The sequence below is a fragment of the Gymnogyps californianus genome, chromosome 12 (assembly GCF_018139145.2).
Source record: "Gymnogyps californianus isolate 813 chromosome 12, ASM1813914v2, whole genome shotgun sequence".
NCBI classification, from domain to species: domain Eukaryota; kingdom Metazoa; phylum Chordata; class Aves; order Accipitriformes; family Cathartidae; genus Gymnogyps; species Gymnogyps californianus.
In genome coordinates, this window is record NC_059482.1 from 17,833,783 (window position 1) to 17,854,798 (window position 21,016).

The following is a 21,016-nucleotide window of genomic DNA, read 5'->3' on the forward strand; positions in this document are numbered from 1 at the left end:
GCGAGATTTTGTTTTTCTTAGTGTTAACTACCGTACTTTTTTGGTCAGTTCTTCCTTAGATTACCATTGTCACTTTATTATTCATTTAGTCTACAAAATTATGTAAAAATTCCAGAGTACTTTGAATTAATTAATTTGTATGTGTATAAATAATAAATATACTAGTGGCAGAATATAGACTGCAATACTGTTTAAATGTTCTGATGCCTGTTTGGTAATGAGTAGTTAAAATTAGCCACTGTATGATTGGTTGCACCATAATTAGGTTTTGGTTGGGGTTTTTTGTGGGTTTGAAGTGGGTTTTTTTTTTTAATTTAACTTAACAAAATTAGAAATAGATTACAGCACTGCAGCTGTATTGGAATAGAGAGGAGAAAGAGGGATGTCTCCATGCAAATTCACAAGCAGAGGGAACACTTTTCAACAACTTAAAAACCAGCTGCACAGTTAATTTGTGAAAATATTGGGGTTTTTTCTTTTAAAAAAAGAAAAAATAAATAAAAAATACTCCATTTCACAGCCATACGTGACCATCTCCCAACTTCTATCTGCCTGATAGTTTGGAATGGGATGCTACTATCTCTGTGCATTTATCTATTTGGATGAAGCAGAAAAAAGACAAATCACAACAAAGATGGAGTAGAAATCTGTGTGGATCTATGTGTAATTCAAGAGGCAATGCCACAGACAGGAAGAGAAAAAGAGATATTGAGGTAGTTGAAGAAAAACGAAGGAAGAAGGTTGCAGATATATTTCTGGAGGGAAAGGGCAAAGACACAGAGATTGCTCATTTTTTGGCCTAATGAATAAATCATTTTAGTTTCCTCCCCCCTTATGCACCTGCTGCTTTGAAAAAGCCCCTTCCACAACCAACAACTGAACAGCAAATGCTGCACAATGACTCAAATGTTGCTGGAGCTATGCCAGCGAAAATTACCACTCTTCAACCAAGATAAACATCATATTACTTCATTACCCTTTTAAAACATATGCAAATTAAATCCATTATTCTTTTTTCTTACAGAAATGAAGTTCCTTTGGCTGGAATTCAACGGCTCCCTTTGTCATCGTTGACCATGAATGGATGAACTTCATGTAGATGATGCCCATTTCCCATCTTTGAATCAAACATTAATACCATTTGACAGTAATAAATAACATTTATCACAATAGGGATCTACTAATGATTTTCCCACTAAGCTGGCTCATCAGAACCTATCAGCTGACAACTGCATAAATGAGATTAGCATAACAGCTGCCTATGACAAATGTATCTAAATCATTTTAATGCCAGCTAGCTCTTTGATCTCCCTATCGCATTGTTGCCAAAACTAAATCCATTTCTTCAAGATACATGTTGTTTATTACAGATACATGTGTATATTCCACACCATTATGTATTCTGGAGATTTCAGTAATGAAAAGAATTAAAATACTGATTGGATACTACCACTATAACATAAGCTTGCAACAGTGCACTTCAGAGTAGCATTCCACTGCCTACTTAATTCCCCCACCCCACCCCGAACTGTAGGATTCGGTGTTTAATAGCTGTGTGTTTCTCTGGCACAAAATACATGTTTTAATATAAATATGTGTATTAGCTTCTCTTTGTCAGTATTGCTTACAGCAGCATCATTTTGGTACAATTTAAACTAATTCCCAGTAATATGGGACTTGGTTCCATGCACACATCAAAGCAACGAATCATTGTGTTAGTATAAACGCAAAAGTGACAGGGAAAGAAAAACTCTCTGGTAGAGCAATGTATTTGTGTTTTAATTATTATTACAAGCAAGGCCTATGAGACTGTCATACAAACTCATTAAAACAGATTTCAGACTAAACCCAAAGCCAATAGCTCCTGTTACACCTCTATAACAACATTTTTAGAAGGAGTCTAACTTCCAAACACTTCTTCAGTTGAAAGTCAATGCACTCCCCTACCTGAATTCAGATTGTCAAGAGTTCTTTAGGTCCTTAAGGATATAGATGGCTTCCTTGATGTCTAAAACACAGGGGAAAAGATGCTCTCAGGTGCTTCAGAAAAATCCCAGTCAGATTCACAACTCTTAAATTAAGCCCATGGTGCTTCAGAAACAAACAAACTGGACACACCACAGCGCAGGAAAAAGAGGAAAATACTAAAAATTATGTTTTTCCCAACTGTTTCCCCAAGCTACTTTACTGCACCTTAAATTATAATTTCCAAAAATATTTACTTTCTTAACTATGCTAAAGATATCAAAAAAATATGTCTATTTGGGTCTGTTAGCACCTCGACATTTCTAAAAAGTGTCCCTCCTCCCCAGTTTTGAACCATTTTGGAGCCACCAATCTGTTGAAATCTGCAGAAGAAACTCCATTGATTTACTTAAGCTTAGATTAAGCTTTTGATGACTTCCCATATGAAGTAACATCAGGCATTCCTACACTTGAGTGCCCTTGATTTAAAACCCAACTCTGTGTGTACCCTTCCTGCACTGTGTAGCTTTACACACACTTTTTTGTAGTTTTGTAGAGATCAGCATTTGTTTTCCCATCAGTCTTTTCAGATAAGTTCTAAACAGAAATATTCGTAGCTATTTATACTTGAACTATCTTAATGGCTATTCTATGAATAAATAGAAGGCAAACTAGGTATCTGTGCTGCATTTAAAATTAAAATACATATCCATTTACCCAATCAGCTAAGTAAATTCTGGAACATGAATCTTTTGACTTTCACTGAGAACCAATATCAAGTGGCACCAGAGCTGAGTTCTCCTAGAAGCAGCACCAGTTCATGGCAGACAAGGTTTCTAAATTAGTGTTTCTAAATTAAAAGTTTGAAGGGTTTTGCATACGGATGCAAAACATACAAGTATGAGAACTAATGAGACTGCAGGCTGAGAACTGTTGAAGTATTCCAGTTACAGTGCTCTGTAGCAAGTATCTTGTTTTCAGTGCTGTTACATTCATCACAAGCACTTTGTTCTTTCTTGCATTTCAATTAAAATTCATGGGATGTTTCCTCCACATATTTTTTGAGTCCACCTGCATTTTCCATATCTTAGAAAAATTTCTGGCCATTATTTTTCATGTAAAATGAACAGAATGTATGGTCTTTTGTCCAAGCCTTTTGTTTTGTGAAGCAGGCCATTTTTCATGGATGAAACTGAGGCACACACTTTCAGTTTTGACAGCATTTCTTATCATTCCCCCCAGTTAGCATTGTCACCTTTCATTATTTAATTTTGAAGTACAAGGAAGGCTGATTTATACCCATGATGTATAATTACAGGCAGATGGAGGGCTTGGAAAGTAGAAACACTGAATTAGGGCTGTAGTAAGTGCCTGTAAGCTTCCTGTGAAAAGTCCTCTCTGTGCTACCAGCTAAAAACAAAAGCCAAACAATTTAAACCAAATGAATCCATGCTGTTGTAAGCACTGAGTTAATGAAAGTGAATACAAAACTAATAAAGTACGTTGGTTGTGGTTGCAAGGTAATTTAAAATGTTTTCAAGTACAAATGATAAAATGTGTTTGTATTAATCAAAATCATCTTTGAATGTGCCCATGGTCAAAAAGGCTTTCTTTTAACCTCCACCTCACTTGAAATCACTTTGACACAAGTCCACTCTGCATTTTGAAGACAGAATCGCTTCCTGCAGTTCTTTCATATGATAATGTACAGTATATTTTCAGCTGCCTTTTTAAAGTTTAAACAAATGGAAGGCTTATTAAGAAGATATCATAATTACATGCAGCTATTTTACTAGCTCTTATCTGAAGCAAAAGCAAGCAATTAGTTGAGAACATAAATTCATTCAAGACACTTACTGAACATGAGGGAATAGACCAGCAGGAGAAGAGAGACCCATTTTACTGTTTTATCTTCCCCGTAGAAAGACAGTAAACTTATTGTAGTAGGTTTAACACCACCTACAAAATAGCTCTTATATTTGAAAAATGAACTAATATTTCAGAAGGCTTTGAGACTGTTTAGCAAATGGCTAAACACATCAAAAACAGTCACCCCGGTAGTCTTACTGAGGGTGACTTATTGAGGACAGCTGCTTTGACAAACAGTAAGGACTTATTGTTGTAAGAGACACGAAGAACATTACTGGTGCAAGTGGTCACTGGTTCAGTTCTCACCAGCAGAAACATAAGCCCACTGCTGTCTTGAAATCCCATTTTACTTGCAAATTATGGATCACTGAAAAGTAATCACTAATAAATCAAAATAATGAGATTTTTGCTTCATGCTGAATGCAGACACCAAATGGAAAATATTAGGAGCACTATTAGTGCTTATTCTATTTGATTTTTCTCTGCTTTTTAAGCATTCAATTCTCTAGAGTGCCGATCACCACACCCCCCACCCCCAAGCATACAAAACATTTCACATATGTTTAACATTAAGCACATGAATAGTTGTATAGAAGACTATGGAAACATTCATGAGCTTTAAAGTTAAGCACCTGCTTAAAGGTGACAACATGGAAGGGAGGACTTCAGGCCTAGAGCTGCCACTTCAGTTGTCACAATGATGGTGGTGACATGCACCGGAACATGATTCCCAACCACAGCAATCACTCCCAGCATGTCAGAAACATCTACCCAGATGAAACTCCTCTGTCTGAGAGGATGCAGCTGACCAGATATAAGGGGCACAGGGGCCTGGACAAATTGCTGACCTCCAAGGGGAAGGAGCTGAAGAGGGCAGAAGGGAGACGACAGCACAGCAGCAGGGAGGATGAATAGGAGATGAACAGGTTCCTCATGGGCACACTACTTCTCTACTTTGAACTTGATGTTTAGGACATCAACATTTCTGTCATAAGGAAAAGCTTTATTTAAGGAGGGGAGAGAATAAAGTCCAAGATTTTCAACAGTTACTCCATTATAGTTAGATTTCAGAATGACTGTAATCCTTCACTGGACTTCCTCCCCAGATCATCTGAGATAATTCTTCACGTTCAGAAAATGATCATTTTGGTAATATGGAGCTCGCAGTGTTCATTTTTAAGTCCTGGTAATCCAAAATGCAGTTAATACATAACGGTTACTTTGTATCCTAGCTTTACTTTTATATTCCCATTTAATTAATAAAACTCAATTTAAAATAATTTAAAACATGCAGAGTAAAAGTATTCACTCCTCTCCCTTTTATTATGGGCGTAACCAGGAAAAAAGTAGACGAGTATTGAAAACAAGATTTTTCCACTTTTACTGGGAGCATATGCATAGAAATTTCTCACATATTTAAGACAACACCTACATGAAAATCCTCTTCCTCTAGAAAGAATGATACAATATTTGTGCTGGAATTTGTTAATGTTTTTAAACTAGTAGAAAAACAACTGTTTTTTCTAGCAGAAGCATTTGGCAGGCACATAGGCAGAGTAATACTTCATCTTTCTGCAGTTGTCTTCACTTGCAAATCTCAGTAATATTAATTCATTTTAGAGAAACAGTCTAATGATATTTTTTCCTCTTGTCATCAATTGGGCTCTGAATGTTTCTTTTAATGAATGCGACATAATTCATGCATAGTCACTACTGAACCCAGCAAATTCATAATTAGTGACAATTTTGCACCTGCTGTTATGGGTAGATGCTGTTCACTTTAATTTAACTTGATACCTTGATTATTCATTGGAAACTGCAGGAGACACCGATTATCTTACATGTTTCCTAAAAAGAACATAGCAGTCACAACTAGATAAGTACAAAAAAGCATTTTCAAGAATTTTCTAGTAATCAAGACCCCAACTCAGCAATACACACATATTGTGTACATACGTACACACATTACATTCATGAACATCACCCTCAAGATGATGGTAGTATATCACATGCTTAAAACTAAACATGATAATAAGTTTAACCATGTTTTTAAGTTAAGCTGCTAGCTGAAGTTGGAAGCACTATGTGTATTTTTATGCAAGAGGTGATCCTGCTGGAATGTGTGTCTGACTACCTCCAAAATCAATTCTACTACAAAGACATTTGAATTTTGAAGGACAAATGTCACGTGGTAGCTGGAAAAGTTCTTTGTGGCTGAAAGGGACATATTACATATAGAAGAACTGAGCACAGTCACGCTGGATGCATGTGTATTCATGGCTGCACAGATTTCTTCTTCCTGCCCCTCCATATCCTACCATGCTCAAAGGTATTATACATATCTGACCATTTAAACATGTTTTCGTTCTCTAAACCTATCTCCCAACAGATTTACCAGGTTTTTTTTTTTAGAAGCATAAGCAGCAGCACTTTCAAAAAGGGGAGGCAGAAAATGAATCTTGCATGTATGGACACACAAACCTTAACGTACCAAAACCAAAATAAATCCTCTGCTACCCCTTCAAGTATTTCACAAACCCAGGAAGTCAGAGGGCTAGCAAAATTTCTGCACTGGTACCACAAGACAGAACAGAGTATATTTGGAGCAATGTTGATGGGCCTGCTTATTCTCTAGGAAGATCTGACAAGGCACCAGAGACTCTGCTCCCAAGAATGAGCTGGCATATGGGAGGTTTCTACAGTCAATCCTGGATCAACCATGAAACTGCGGTACAGTATAACAACACATGACTCACTCCCAAGGTATTTTCAATTATGCCTTACACTCCAGCATTCGAAAACTTAAACACACACAGAGGCCACTACTAGCTGATGATTCCATCTATCATCAATAATCAGTGTAATAAAAAAAATTAACAGGAATTTCAAGATCAGTGATATTAGTGTTTCCTGCCTTCTCAAAGCATCTTTTTTCCTCTAGAAGTGAATAACATTGCAGGGTATTATTAAAGAATCACCCTTCCCCCCCCTCCCCCTTTTTTTTTTAGTTTGGAAGTGCTGCTGCACTTGCTGAACCTTTTAGAAAACCTTGTTTCATTTTTATTGTATGACTTTGCCTAGCCAATAATTATCAAAAATTACTTTTCCATTAGGTAAAAAGATTAGAAAACGGAGATACATTTTTGTCACTTCAGATCCCCACTTTCCCAGACATTACTCATTAGAAAAGAAAATATTCAGCACCATTAACTTGAATAGCATCTTGCTGCAAACAAATTAAATTCTCATGTTGTCCCACTGATGTTGAAGGCTAGTTTCTGCATCCTGAAACATTCCAGTATGATTGCCAGACTAGAAGGGGATGGTTCTGAATCACCTCACTTTCACACAGGCAAATCACAGCCTCAGGCATTTTTTTCTGAATCCTAGAATTTCCAGCCACACACTCTCTCTGCCAATAGTCAATGATTTAAGTGGCACAACGCCTGTCCTTCAAGTTACTCTTACAGAACAGAAAATGCGGTTTAAATATTTTAAATCATGACCCTTACCCAACTATAACCAACAACCAGGAAGAAAAAAGAGCATTTCTAACCTACTTTATCTGGCTGACAGACAGATGTGGAACCAAAATCATGCAAGGAATAAGGTGCTCGCTTGGAAACTGAACATGATCTTCCAGAGTACAAATTATATTTAAGACTTTTTTCTTGTTTTTATGGTATGCTTTTTATTGAAATTAATATGCTAGATCCTCAGTTACTCTTCATTCTGCTCCAGAAATCAAGGCAATAACCAACGCAGGACTGCTAAGATTCTTCTTTCATTTGACTAAGGAAACCATACACTGTATACAGATATTGTTTCAGCTGCACGATTTTGTCCCTTCTCCTCTTTGGGGGATAAAACTCTTCACAAGAAAAGTTAATGTGATAAACTCTGTATAGCCAAAAATACAAGACCAAGTAGGTATTTAAAAATAAATCTGATTTTCCTGACTCAGCTTATATCCTTAATAAGTGGTCTAATAACTCTCTAGGTGACTGACATTACAATTATCATAAACTGAGTTCACTATTAGAATATTCATGGAAAATGCTATCATTTTATAATTATACAGATATAATGGGAATTAGACAATAAAGAACCGCATATTCAAGAATTTCTTCAGATACTAAGGAAATCTATTTAAGCAGATACAGAACTATCAGCATACATGAGCATTCCCTGATCTTTTTGATAAGTTATCAATTCTGGGATCTCTAAATTAGGAAGAGTATATAATTCTTGAACAAATAGCGGTGTCAGCGTCAATAAGGGACATTGCTCACGACCACTGCCTCCCAGTAAACTAGCACCAGAAACTTAATCTAGGCCATTAAATTCACCTAGTATGTTATTTTAACCACAAGGCAATCCTTTCTGTGACAACACGGTCATATGAAGACAAATTGAATTTGCCCTAAACAGCCATCTAGATCTTTCAGGCAGCTAATGAAGCCCTCATATGCCACCAAGATACATACTGCGTATGCTAGAGTGCTGCAGAGAACTTGATGTTGAGTGTATTAGCGTAACAGGACATTTGCCCTCAAGGCTTCTTGCAGCCAGAATGAAGTTGGGTTGGGCATGCAAGCTAGCACCCTGTCAGCTATTCATGACACCTTGCTTTCTTCATCAGCCCTTGTATCAACCTAACCCTCCTGCTGGTTGTGAAGCAAAGCCATAGCATGAGATTTACACTATAACATACATTCAATAGATAGATCTAGGTCAAGAATCCCAGATTAGCAATCCCCACATGTATACTCCAATCTATGAAGATGGTTTCTTCTATAAGCAAATGGTTTCTTTAACAAGAAAACTCACAGGTACTACAATCAGGTTTTTCAGACAGTCATGATATCCATTATACTAACTGTGCTTGATAACTTTTTTTGCTCAGAACAGTACTTAGGACCTTAATTAACATAGTTAAAACCCGATGAAACAAGGAACTATGCATACAGAATATCAATCTAAAGTAGCCTTGATAGCAGGTTGTGCTTGCATGCTGGCTCAGCATTAGGAATTCAAGTGTCACACAAAATAAATTTGCATTCTGGAGTATTCCATTTCAATGGGTGACTAATGAACGCAGAGTCACTGAATACAAAACAAGACACTGGAACAGGACAGTTGCTCTTCAAACTTCTAATAAATCCATTTAAAAGTGTTTTCTGCTGACTCAAGGATTGATGATATGGATTAGAATTCAGTTTCAGCATACACCAAAAAAGCCATGAATGTCACATCTTAAATTCTGTCAAGATGCTAGAATTTAAGCTCACGTTATTTCTGATCTGGACTACAAAAGATTTGAAAGGATTAAGAAACTCCTCAGGACATCGAGAAATCACTATCTTTGTTGCTGTAATATAGCCATGAATATGTCCTCGGAAGAAATGTTTCCATCCATTTTCAATCATGTAAACACGTGTCAATTGTTCAAACTATGGGAGAAAGACAAGCTGCTTCTCCCACTTCATCTGTTGTTCAGAAAGTTGCTGCTTTGTCTTTAGAGCTCTGCTGATGCTGCTTTCAGCAAGCCAGTACTCCATTGTTATAGCCATCTTTTCATATGCCTCTAGGGACTGAAAGGATGTTGCAGATGGTAAACAAACATGCTTTATGGTCTTGGAGCTTAGACTAAGAAATTCAGATTTGCTTTTCATTTCTGGAATGCAACTAAGCAAAGAAATTACTCATATTTACTATCAAGCTGGTTCTCAGTCCTGTGCAACTCCTCTATGATTGTACTATCTAGCATCGATATTTTCCCTCAGTCTCAGAAAGCTGACTGACAAGTGTGAAAAATTCTTTATGTACCTAAATTTCACCAGGGTATTTCATTCTCCTTACATGGTATAGATAGAAGCCAGACCTCTAATGAACTTTATTTTAAAAACCTGAAGCTTTATATCATATACATCCTATTCACATAAGGAGCATGGTATATGGGTCCTCAATTTGCATATACCAGTCCAGCTCAACTTGAACAAAGACAAAATAGACATATGCTTCCTTCATTGCGTCCTGTAGCTAGCTCATATGAGACAGTTTATTCCTGATAGGATGCTGTTCTCACTCCTATCAGAAGTCTAGACCACCTTCAAAGGCAATGAAAAACAAATAGTTTGAACTCTACCAACAACTATATACCTATCTGACCAACACAGGTCTAAGTAGTACCATGTAATTAGAAAGAAACAGACTTTTTGGTCAAATATAACATTTTACAGAAAGATATAGCAATGAAACAAGAAAGGACTCAATTCATTTAAACTATCATTAGTATGACAACTGATTTTAAGTAATCACTACAACACATTACACGCTTGATACTTGCTATCGGGTGTAGTAAGAAGCACTGAAAACAGGCAGCTTCCTGGAAAGGTTGCTGCTCCTTATCGATGGAGTGCTGGTGTCAAATTCAACTTTAACTTTGCCTTTGGAAATGCATTCATTTGAAACAGATTCACAAATGCAATACGGAGCAAGGTAATGACCCTAGATCCTTGTACTTTAGGATGCAAGGAGGACAGCCATAGCATTTATCCAGCCTACAAAAATAAGGGGCATTTGCTGAAAGATTAAAACAGTATTCCAGATGCAATGTCTGTATCCCTGTATAGTGAATTAGCTTGGTCCCCTTTACCTTTTGCACACTCTTTAGAAACAGTCCAGATGCCCAGGAGCCTACATGCCACAGCTGAAAGCTAGAGAAGCTAGAGAAATTACTTTCAACAGATTTGTTGCCTATTTTTCCTTATACAGAATTTATCCATGAGCCGCTGGAGACTATAATTTTGTACACAGTTGCTCACTGTCCAAAGCTGATCATATCACTGGCAATACACACAGCTTTTTGCGTATAAGGATTTTCTCATCCTACATCCAGGTAATCTAGAAGTGTTTTCAGATTAATAAATGTCCAGAACAAACTCCTTTTATTCAGTCTGGGCACTGGAATACTTAAGCGAAAAAATGGTAAGGTTTTCATTGTACTATTGTTAGCTTTCATCTTATATTTATCACCATGTCTTCAATTTCATCTCTAAATTACAGAGCTAGGAGTTTGATAGGCACAATTGCTGCTGCTCAGTTTACTATCTCCTGTCAGGCCCTGATCACTTCATGACTTTTATTCATCACAGCTTAAATTTATTCCTTGTGCACAGTGACCAGAGCCCAGAAAAGGAAGGAGGTGGGGGAAGGGAGAAGAGAAGATTGCTATGGTTAACTCTTTAGCGAAGTAAAGGAAAGAAATGCTTACATTTAAAAAATGTTCACCTAGCACAGGTGATAATAGTTGAATAAGTAGTACATGAAAGTTGACCAAGTTACTTTTCTCCCTGACATGTTATTCTGCTAACATTCATCTTCTATTTGGTCCTTTTACAAAACTTGTTTTACCTTAAGACCGTACAGAAATTCATTGCATTTCTGCTTACCTTTTACAATACAGACAGCTTACACAAGGGTTATACTTGCATCAACATGTTTTTATAACACATTTATACAGGCTGAAGCCACTCCTCTACCTCTATGAAACCCATCTCAGCATTTACACTGTTTGAGCAGAAGCTTCAGGAGAACCCAAGAACAGGACAGCACTACATACCTATTCACATCCTCCATTGCTTAGTTGTGACCAGCAGGAGAAGCATTCACTGCAGAAGAATTTTTGTGCAATGTGCACGAGAAGCTGATGAAGTGCATGCTTTCACAACATTTGCCGCAAACATGACTGAATGCCCTGAACTGCCCGTACAGCAGAGCTACCCAGGTGCAGCTACCTGTCACCTCACTCCCTTGTAACCAAGTGAAGAAAGATTTTTCAGACTGGTTCTGCACAAAAATGCACAAACACTTGACCCTCTGGAAGGCAGAGTGATTTAAATTGTCTATAAATCTTCATAAGAGACATGATTGAGCAACCTAACGTGAGTCAACATTTTAAAAGATGGAAGAATCCTTTGACAAGGGAGTCATAGCCTTTATTGCCCAAAATATATATGTTTCTGGTCTGAATTTCGCTCTTCTTAACAAGATCTAAAGATAAGAAGCTAAGTATCACTTACTAAACTAAAGAACAAAACTGCCAGGCACAATTAAAAGATTCAAGTTATGCATTAATGTAGCAGTACTACGTAATAAGTACGACATATACAAGAGTTCATCCGTCTCAAGAGTGAAGCATCCATACTGCCATGGGTACTGTGTGTAACAACATAGAAGCAAGCTTGCAACATGTTGCTAAGTTGGTTAAAATTTTTAGCATACTCAATGCTCCTTCCCCACTACTAAAAACTCCAAATCAATCTCTTTCATTAATTTGGGCTAACAGCAATGATATAACAGGAGCTGGCCTTTGTTATGAACCTTCCTGTGAAAGATGAATCCTTTAATGAACATGTAAATTACTCACAAGCCACAAAAATGACAATGCCAAGCAGACTTTACCTGTGCAAATATCACAACAAGGAAAAGAGAGAAAACCAAAATATAAACTTCACAACTTTACAAACACACTACAGAAATAAGTGGCAAGACACTTGGCCACATTAGTTATTCTCAAGAAACAGACATTGTTTGTCTTTAAATTGATGATTAGAAACTCCACTTCTTAATTATTACGTGATCAGCAATTGTTCCATTTCCTAGAGATAAAGAAATCTGACACTATCCATAACTTCAATGCAGCTCGCAATAGTAACAATGAAAAAAATGCAATTCATCATGCAGAAGGCTTATGCCCCCAAATATCTGATGTTCAAAGGATCAGGAAAATCAGTGCCTATACATGTGGTTACAGTATTTACACTAGAGACTTCTCCTGTCAAAGTTTCACTTTATGCAAATTGTAAAACTGCTGCAAGCATTAGGCCTTGTAGGTATCATAAGGTGAGCAACCAGTGTAAAAACAGTATTGAGAAATATGTTCTCATTACAAGTACAAAGAGACAGGAACTTCGATAAACAGACAAGTGGCTTCCACACGTTTTTTACAAGTCCTAACTGGGAGCCAGTCCTTGCACGCATTTCTCTGCAACATTCATTCTCCAGAGCCCAAGACTTGAACGTGAAAAATCCTACATGCATTCAAGGCTGAAATGGGAAAACCCCAACAGGTGTACACTTTTTTTTTTTAAAGAAAGAGACAGGTGGGCAGGGGGAAATGTTCCTAAGAATACAACCCTTCTGCTACTTAAAAGTTGGAACAAGTCTGTTACTGTAAATTTCACTTTATTAGCCCTAGTAACAAACACTAGCCTTCGTAAGGCTGGAGCTTCTTCAAAGGGATACTGAAAAGCAGCTGCTGCAAATGGGAAGGCATACAGTAGGATGTTACCCTACTTAAGTCCATCTTAGGTTGCTGAGGCATAAATTCCTTTCCTCCCATCCCATGAGGTGGGAACTGCATTTCTTTACTCTGAAATTAGTGTTTTATTGATGATGCCACGATAACATTCTTGGAGAGTGAGTTATCATTGTCACTTGTTGACTATTTTCTTTTGCCTTTGGAGGCTTACTGGGCCCTCATTTACCTAAGGTAGTTACTGAGATTTTCTCTTGCCTTTGTTTACATTAATTGTCTATTGATTCAGTTTAACTGCTTATTATGGATTTCCCCAGGAGATGTGTATATCTCTAGGTTTCCTGTAACACCACACCGAGCACTCATGTAAAGCACTCCTGGCATTTATTTTTATTCCTGTTTTTGTTAGATGACTATTTCTATCACTTTTGAACTTGGAGACAGTCTAGGGTTCTTATTTTTCTGTCCTTCTGATGTTTAGCAGCATCAAGACATTCTCCTTATTCCTCCCCTCAAGAAAAATATCAACAACTAAGCCTTCTCCTCCACAACACTGAGACAGACATGAGACAAGAAATTGCCAGGAAAGTCACTACCAATTGTAGGTAGTAGAGCTAAAATTTAAGATAGTGACTATAGGTCTTCTGCACTTTACACACCAGGACAATAAGAAAAGCCCATGAACAGTGTTTGCATCAGAACTGCTGATTTCTAAGCATTGACAAGTTTTGAACTAACTGGTTCCAGGCAATTTCTAAACTCTAGTTTCTAATACAGGATTAGAGAGTTTACAGATTAAAATCCTTATTCCCACTCAATTAATTTTGAAAAAAAGAGGGCCTCGCAGAGACCTCAGTGTATCCAATGTTTAAGGGCTTATCAACAGAGAAAACACTTGCAGGTCCTCCCCTCCTGGATAAATTGTACGGTCACTGAAAGACTGACTTAGTCCTGACCCAGAACAGTACCCAGATCACAAGCACAGGGTATTCAGCTGCTCTGAGTATTTAATTTCACATACACATGACAAGCTCAGAGCTGTCCTAAGAACAAGTACAAAGGCATATAAAAGTTAAGGAGGTATGAATCCAGTTGCATTCAGAAACAGCAAAGTGTAAAGTTTTTCTAGTTTGCACACATAGAAAAGTCCTCTCACCCTTCTTAACAGGGATCTTGGAGACTGCATACACATAGACATCACTCAAGAGCATGCTTTCCTAATTAAGGATCCAGCAAGTTAGAAAATAAGGCATGAAAATGTGGGACTGTGGGGCCAGTGAAGAAACAAACTAAAACATCTACAACCCCTCAGTTCTACAAATAGTTTTACTCAGCCAACATATAACCCACCACATTTGCAAATATGCAACTTTGAAGGGAGTCCCAGCATAACTGAAAGACAGAAGTAGGTATGACAACAACAAATGTCAGACACTGTTGAAATCGCAGTTCTTCCAGCCAGGTACCACATACTTGCAGCTCACCCACCCCACAAACAACGTATCAGAATCTGTCAGCTTCTGCCTAGTCAGACACGCACATCCCACCACCAAGCCTGCCTCAGTCTTTCCGCTTTCCTTTTTTTTTTAATATATACACACAATATATACATGGAATTTTTTGTATATGAACAAAAAACCACACACAACCACACACTACGCTTCTACTGCAACTACCTTCCTTCCCGTCCCCTAGAACCTGTTCATCTTATGAGGGCAGCTTTTTCCTCTGTGTTTCCTCTTAAATTGAAACTACCTCTTCAAAGTTTGTCTTCAAAACCACCACTCTCTCTTTGGGAACTAGGGAAGGAGCAGCTTGCCCTCAGAAGCCCCCAGTCATTTGCATACAACTTTGGTGCTACCACCCAGTCTCACCACACTAATAATGAGGCTACACTGAGTGGCACTTCACCCTCCGCACAACCAGCAGCTAAACTTTTCTCTATACAGAACTCTAAGGCTGAAGTTTATGTTCTGTGTGACAACTGTGGTTGGTGATACACTGGAAACCGAAGGGCATTTGAGGAGGGCAGAGATCTGTGGTTGCATTTAGGTATCATTAACACCTCATTAAAAGTAGGTGAACAAGAAGTAGCTTAACTGAAAGTTTTGTCAATACTGCATTGGTAGGATCCAAACTTAAAATAAAAATGCCTTTGGGCACATGAAGGGTTTTATTCAAATATGCCTTACACACAGACATACACTAAAGAGACAAACAAAAAAGGACATTTTTCTTTTGTAACACAACAATACCGAAATGAAACAGCAGCATTTCAAAAACATAATTAGGTCTTCCAAAAAGCACCCCTCTGGAGCCCTATAAAAACACCACAGGCATATAGACTTCTTTTTCATTCAGGAAACAGTTTACTCATTTTTGTTCTCCCCACCCCCTCAAGTTCTTCTGTTTAAAGACAATTTGTGTGTAATACAATAATTTCTTGTTCACCGTTACTTCCTAAGCAAATCTAATCACAGATATTCATCTGTACCAGTTAAATATCTGAACATGTACCCTTCTTATATTCTTTAATAGTTATGTAAAGTAGAATAAAATCATAGAATAGTTTGGGTTGGAAGGGACCTTAAAGATCATCTAGTTCCAACCCCCCTGCCATGGGCAGGGACACCTTCCACTAGGCCAGGTTGCTCAAAGCCCCATCCAACCTGGCCTTGAACACTTCCAGGGAGGGAGCACCCACAACTTCTCCGGGCAGCCTGTTCCAGTGCCTCACCACCCTCACAGTAAAGAACTTCTTCCTTACATCTAATCTAAATCTACCCTCTTTCAGTTTAAAGCCATTAGCCCTCATCATGGGAGAATCACCTCCCTTGACCTGCTGGTCACACTTCTCTTGATGCAGCCCAGGATGCGACTGGCTTTCTGGGCTGCGAGCACACATTGCTGGCTCATATTCAGTTTTTCATCCACTAATACCCCCCAAGTCCTTCTTCTCAGGGCTGCTCTCTATCCATTCTCTGCCCAGCCTGTATTTGTGCTTGGGATTGCCCTGACCCATGCGCAGGACCTTGCGCTTGGCCTGCTGAACTTCATGAGGTTCACACTGACCCACCTCTCAAGCCTGTCAAGGTCCCACTGGATGGCATCCCTTCCCTCCAGCATGTCAACCACAACACACAGCTTGGTGTTGTCAGAAAACTTGCTGAGGGTGCACTCAATCTCACTGTCCGTGTTGCCGACAAAGATGTTAAACAGCGCTGGTCCCAATACTGACCCGAGAAACACCACTTGTCACTGGTCTCCACATGGACATTGAGCCACTGACCACAACTCTTTGAGCGCTACCATCCAGCCAATTCCTTATCCACCAAGTGGTCCACCCATCAAATCCATGTGTCTCCAATTTAGTGACAAGGTTGTCATGCAGGACGGTGTCAAATACTTTGCACAAGTCCAGGTACATGATGTCAGTTGCTCTTCCCTTATCCACCAACACTGTAACCCCGTCATAGAAGGCCATCAAATTTGTCAGGCACGATTTGCCCTTCGTGAAGCCATGTTGGCTGTCACCAATCACCTCATTTTCCACGTGCCCTAGCATAGTTTCCAGGAGGATCCGCTCCATGATCTTGCTGGGCACAGAGGTGAGACTGACTGGCCTGTAGCTCCCTGGGTCTTCCTTTTTTCCCCTGTTTATTAAAAATGGGGGTTGTTTCCCCTTTTCCAGTCAGTGGGAACTTGACCGGACTGCCACAACTTCTCAAATATGATGGATAGTGGCTTAGCCACTCCATCTGCCAGTTCCCTCAGGACCCATGGCTGCATCTCATCAGGTCCCATGGACTTGTGCATCTTCAGGTTCCTTAGATGGTCTCGAACCTGATCTTCTCCTGTGGTGGGCGGTTCTTCATTCTCCCAGTCCCTGCCTTTGCCTTCTGCGCCTTGGCCAGTGTGGTGGGAGCACTTACCAGTGAAGACTGAGGCAAAAAAAGTCCTTGAGTACTTCAGCCTTCTCCATATCCCAGGTAACCAGGTCTCCTGTTTCCTTCTGGAGAGGGCCCACATTTTCCCTAGTTTTCCTTTTATCACCAACATATCTATAGAAGCTTTTCTTGTTGCCTTTGATGTCCCTTGACACCAAATAGCACCACAAGTAGCCATCTTAAGTGAGTTTCTGTATAATGGGGGGGATATTTTCTATTACCCTACATGGTGAGACATGCACTGTTTCTACAATTCCACTTTACCATATATTTTTTGTGTCTACCACCATGCATCAGTTCACAGAGGTTTGAATTCACACAAGTACCTCACAATATTTGTGTTTTTGAAAGTTTTTCTTTTCTTTACTATCTGTAGTGGTGTAAGTTACACTGAAAGTTAGCAAAATGAGGATAAAACCTCTGTCTACCAGGTATTATCAACAAAACTGGAATACAATTGATAGTAGGCAGTTGGTATTACCTGTTCCCTATTGCTTACATCTAAACGCAGAATGGTTACACTGTGTTCAACCATCCCACAGGCAACATTTTAGAAACCCCAATACAGGGATATATTGCAGTAAGCCCAGTTAGGACAAAGAAGTGGTTCTCTAGATTGAAGGAAAGCACAGGAGAGGAGTTGAGCAAATATGATTAGTTTTACATATGCTCAGTATTATCCTGTGCTATTGCTCAATAGACTTGGAAGGTAACATCACATATTATACACCAAATATGTGCTATGTCACTGAACATCGATATAGAGAAAGTTAATCAGAAAGTTAAATTAATTGGAAAAAACCACAACTGAAGTGGTTTTGAGGGTAGCTTCCTAAGGGGATGAATAGCTTGTGTTTATTCACCTAAGTTGAATTCTACTTTTAAGATGGCATTGCCCTGTGGTCATGATAATGCAGGATCTCTTTATCCCAACAGAACCTCCAGAGGCACCGACTGTCAGAAAGCTCATACAGCTAGAAGAAATCAAAACTATATCCTGTCATACCTTCTTTGGAAAGCTTTGCTTTCTTTACAGACCCAAATGGCATCTCCCTATAAGCTCGTCCAAGATTTTGCAAGTATATAGACCTACTGATTGCTTGACAGAAGTGTTCTTGAAATGGTAAAAACTCAACTGAGATTACAGTTGAATACATTTAACCTTGGAAAGAACACTAGCTATAAGATTAGAACATCACTACCCAGACCTACAACCCATCCTGTCATCCCCATACTTATGACTGTTATCTTTTCAGCTTCACTTGTTTTAAGGGGTTCCCAGTGCTTGCTCCCAAGTGCCTGATTTCAGGTTGGAACCTGAATAATGCATCTCTAAAGCATATTTATTATGATTTTACACTTATTTGAACTCATTAAAAACAGTATTTAAAAGTGCACCTTTTCTATTCCTATAGAAGAATCAGCAGCAATTATTTTAGGTCCAGCTTTCCTTTAATACTAATCTTATGTGTGAAAGAAGGACAAAGGTAACTTGCAAAAGGTTATTTTAATAATAAAAATCATTTCATGATTGATCATTACACATATATTGCAGCATGGGATCATACATAATACCAGCATGAGAGAACCTGTAATAGCAATATGAGGGCACTGCTCAGGGGGTTAGCGTGTAGAGGGAATAACTGTAATGAAAAAGGTGAAAAAAATCATAGAAAAAAGGCCACAATTAGGGATACCTTTTGAAATGAAAGAATAAAGACTCAGAAAGTGGTATATTTAAGTCCTTTTAAACATGTTTGAAACTTTTATATCCTGCCCAAGTCCCAGTTTTTAATGAGACACCACAGATGAAGAGGGGACAGAAATAATTTTGAATGAACAATCGGGGGAGTACTTGAAAATCAGGAACACTTGAGGGGGGGTTTAGGGAAAAGCACTTAACAAAACTCTTGGCTACAAAGGTTGAAAATGGCTTTCACATATAATATCACTGTTGAAATAGCTGTAATTTCATCTGTATCTTTCATACAAAACCCATGCAAAGAGAGTGCTATAATCTAATAGCTACAATATATACATCTCACTAGAAATACATGCACAATATTTGCTTTAACTTAATGTTATAAGTGCCACAATTACTCATAGCAATTATACAAGAGATACTGCAATTTCAAATTAGTGAAATAATATGTACCTTTTTATCAATTCAGCTTCAAATATTGTCCCACTTATTTGCTTCATGAAAATTGTAGCTTAGATATTGTATGTGCCTATATTTTTCGACAGGTATTTAATTTGAAACACGCCTCGCCTTCATTAGAATACAGCAGAGGCGTGAAGTGCATAATCTACAATTCTTATAAGGAAAAGGGCATCTCAGAGATATTTCAATAGTAAATTCAGCTGGAAGAAAATGTGTCAGTTCAATTCACAAAAGTGAAGAGATTTCATTTTAACCTACTTATCTCAATGCTCCATGAGCAAGATTTAAGAATGGATGGGACATAATTTTACAGATATAACAATAAACCTACCAGTAAAAAGCTAGATTCTCAAATGCTAAGCATTCAAAACCATCTCTCATGGCATTATTTATCGATAAATTTTAAAAGATCTGAGCTCTTTGCAATTGTGTCCCTACTGTAAATTATGACATCTTAAAGAAACCTTCTCCACAGACCTCAGGATCTTGGAAATACTTAATAACAGAGTTGAAATTTTTACCAGTAAAGCAAGCAAGCAGCAATTTCCAGTGGCGATATCCAGCACTGGTCATGGTACCACTCTCCTGTTCAAAAAAAGAAAAATCAAGTCTGAGTGATAGCAAGCAAGAAAAATAATGTTTTACCTTGGGTTAAAAGAAACACTGTCCAATTTAAGTCCATAAATGATTCCTTCTTTTGCATAAACAGCTCATCATTCAAGTTCCCTAAAACACCAAAACCAGTCAACTACAAAGTAAAATTCAGTAATATTTCAGAAAATAATCCTGTGATTAATTGATTGATTTCTCCCTCACCTATCATCTCTATGTTGATTTGTAGATTTCACATGTTGCAGACTGGCTGATAAAGGTAGCATCCCCAACTCCACAGCCAGAACACCTGATGCAGATGTGACATTGACAACTGCTGCAAAATAGGGTTCTGCGTCTGACACTGCAAATCCACTTTAACTTGTCACAGATCTAATACAGTTTGTTTGTGGAAGCAATACCTTTGGAATACTTGCTCTTAGGTTTAGAGATGAATGCCTAGACCTATGCAATTTGTTAAAGTTCTGTCTGCTTTTTAGCAGAAGCCAATCCAGTATGATTTCAAAGCATAAAAGAAAATAGATTAATAGCAAATGTCTTTTGACTTTATCCTATTGAAAACTGATTTAGCATATGGGCTATTTAAAGATTCTATATTTGTATCGTATTTAAATTATACATCATTCCCATTCCCAGTATAGTAGAATGAAATGTAACCCTACATAACTGCAAAGTGTATTCAAAGCCTGTAAGAAATATGGCTTGTGGCTGTGATGCTCATCCTGCATTTACTGCTCTGATTTTATTGTACATGGCTTCTGTAGGCTAGCAGTTGCCACTTAACTGACTGAACTGTTTAGTTCAATGAATCTCTCATTTGATCAGTTATAAGGCCTTGAAAGACAGAAGTCTCCCTCCCTGGCAGAACTACACTGACATTAAATATAGGAAGTCAGGAAAAAAAAAAAAAAGCACTTCACTATACTCACAGCTCTTCAGTATACTCACCTGCAGTCTCTCTTAGATGAATATGCACCATGTACCCTGAGCTATTCTGACATAACCCCTCTGAAAACCAATTTTTCCTGGAACGATTTTACAGTGTCTGATAATTAACTTTTCGGGTGCTTAACCATCATGCTGTCCTATCTTCCAGGCTTTATACTTTCAAAATGATATTAAACTCAGGGGATGGAG

At 38.2% G+C, this 21,016-nt stretch overlaps 1 long non-coding RNA gene across 3 annotated transcripts in view; it reads right to left on the reverse strand.

Annotated features, from left to right (window-relative positions):
- LOC127021216 (uncharacterized) overlaps positions 1-21,016 on the reverse strand; it is a 199,313-nt gene that overhangs the window by 96,774 nt on the left and 81,523 nt on the right. For all 3 annotated transcript variants that reach the window (XR_007767177.1, XR_007767178.1, XR_007767176.1), the window contains exon 3: positions 19,789-19,852. This is a non-coding gene — a long non-coding RNA (uncharacterized LOC127021216). The remainder of the gene's footprint in view (positions 1-19,788; positions 19,853-21,016) is intronic.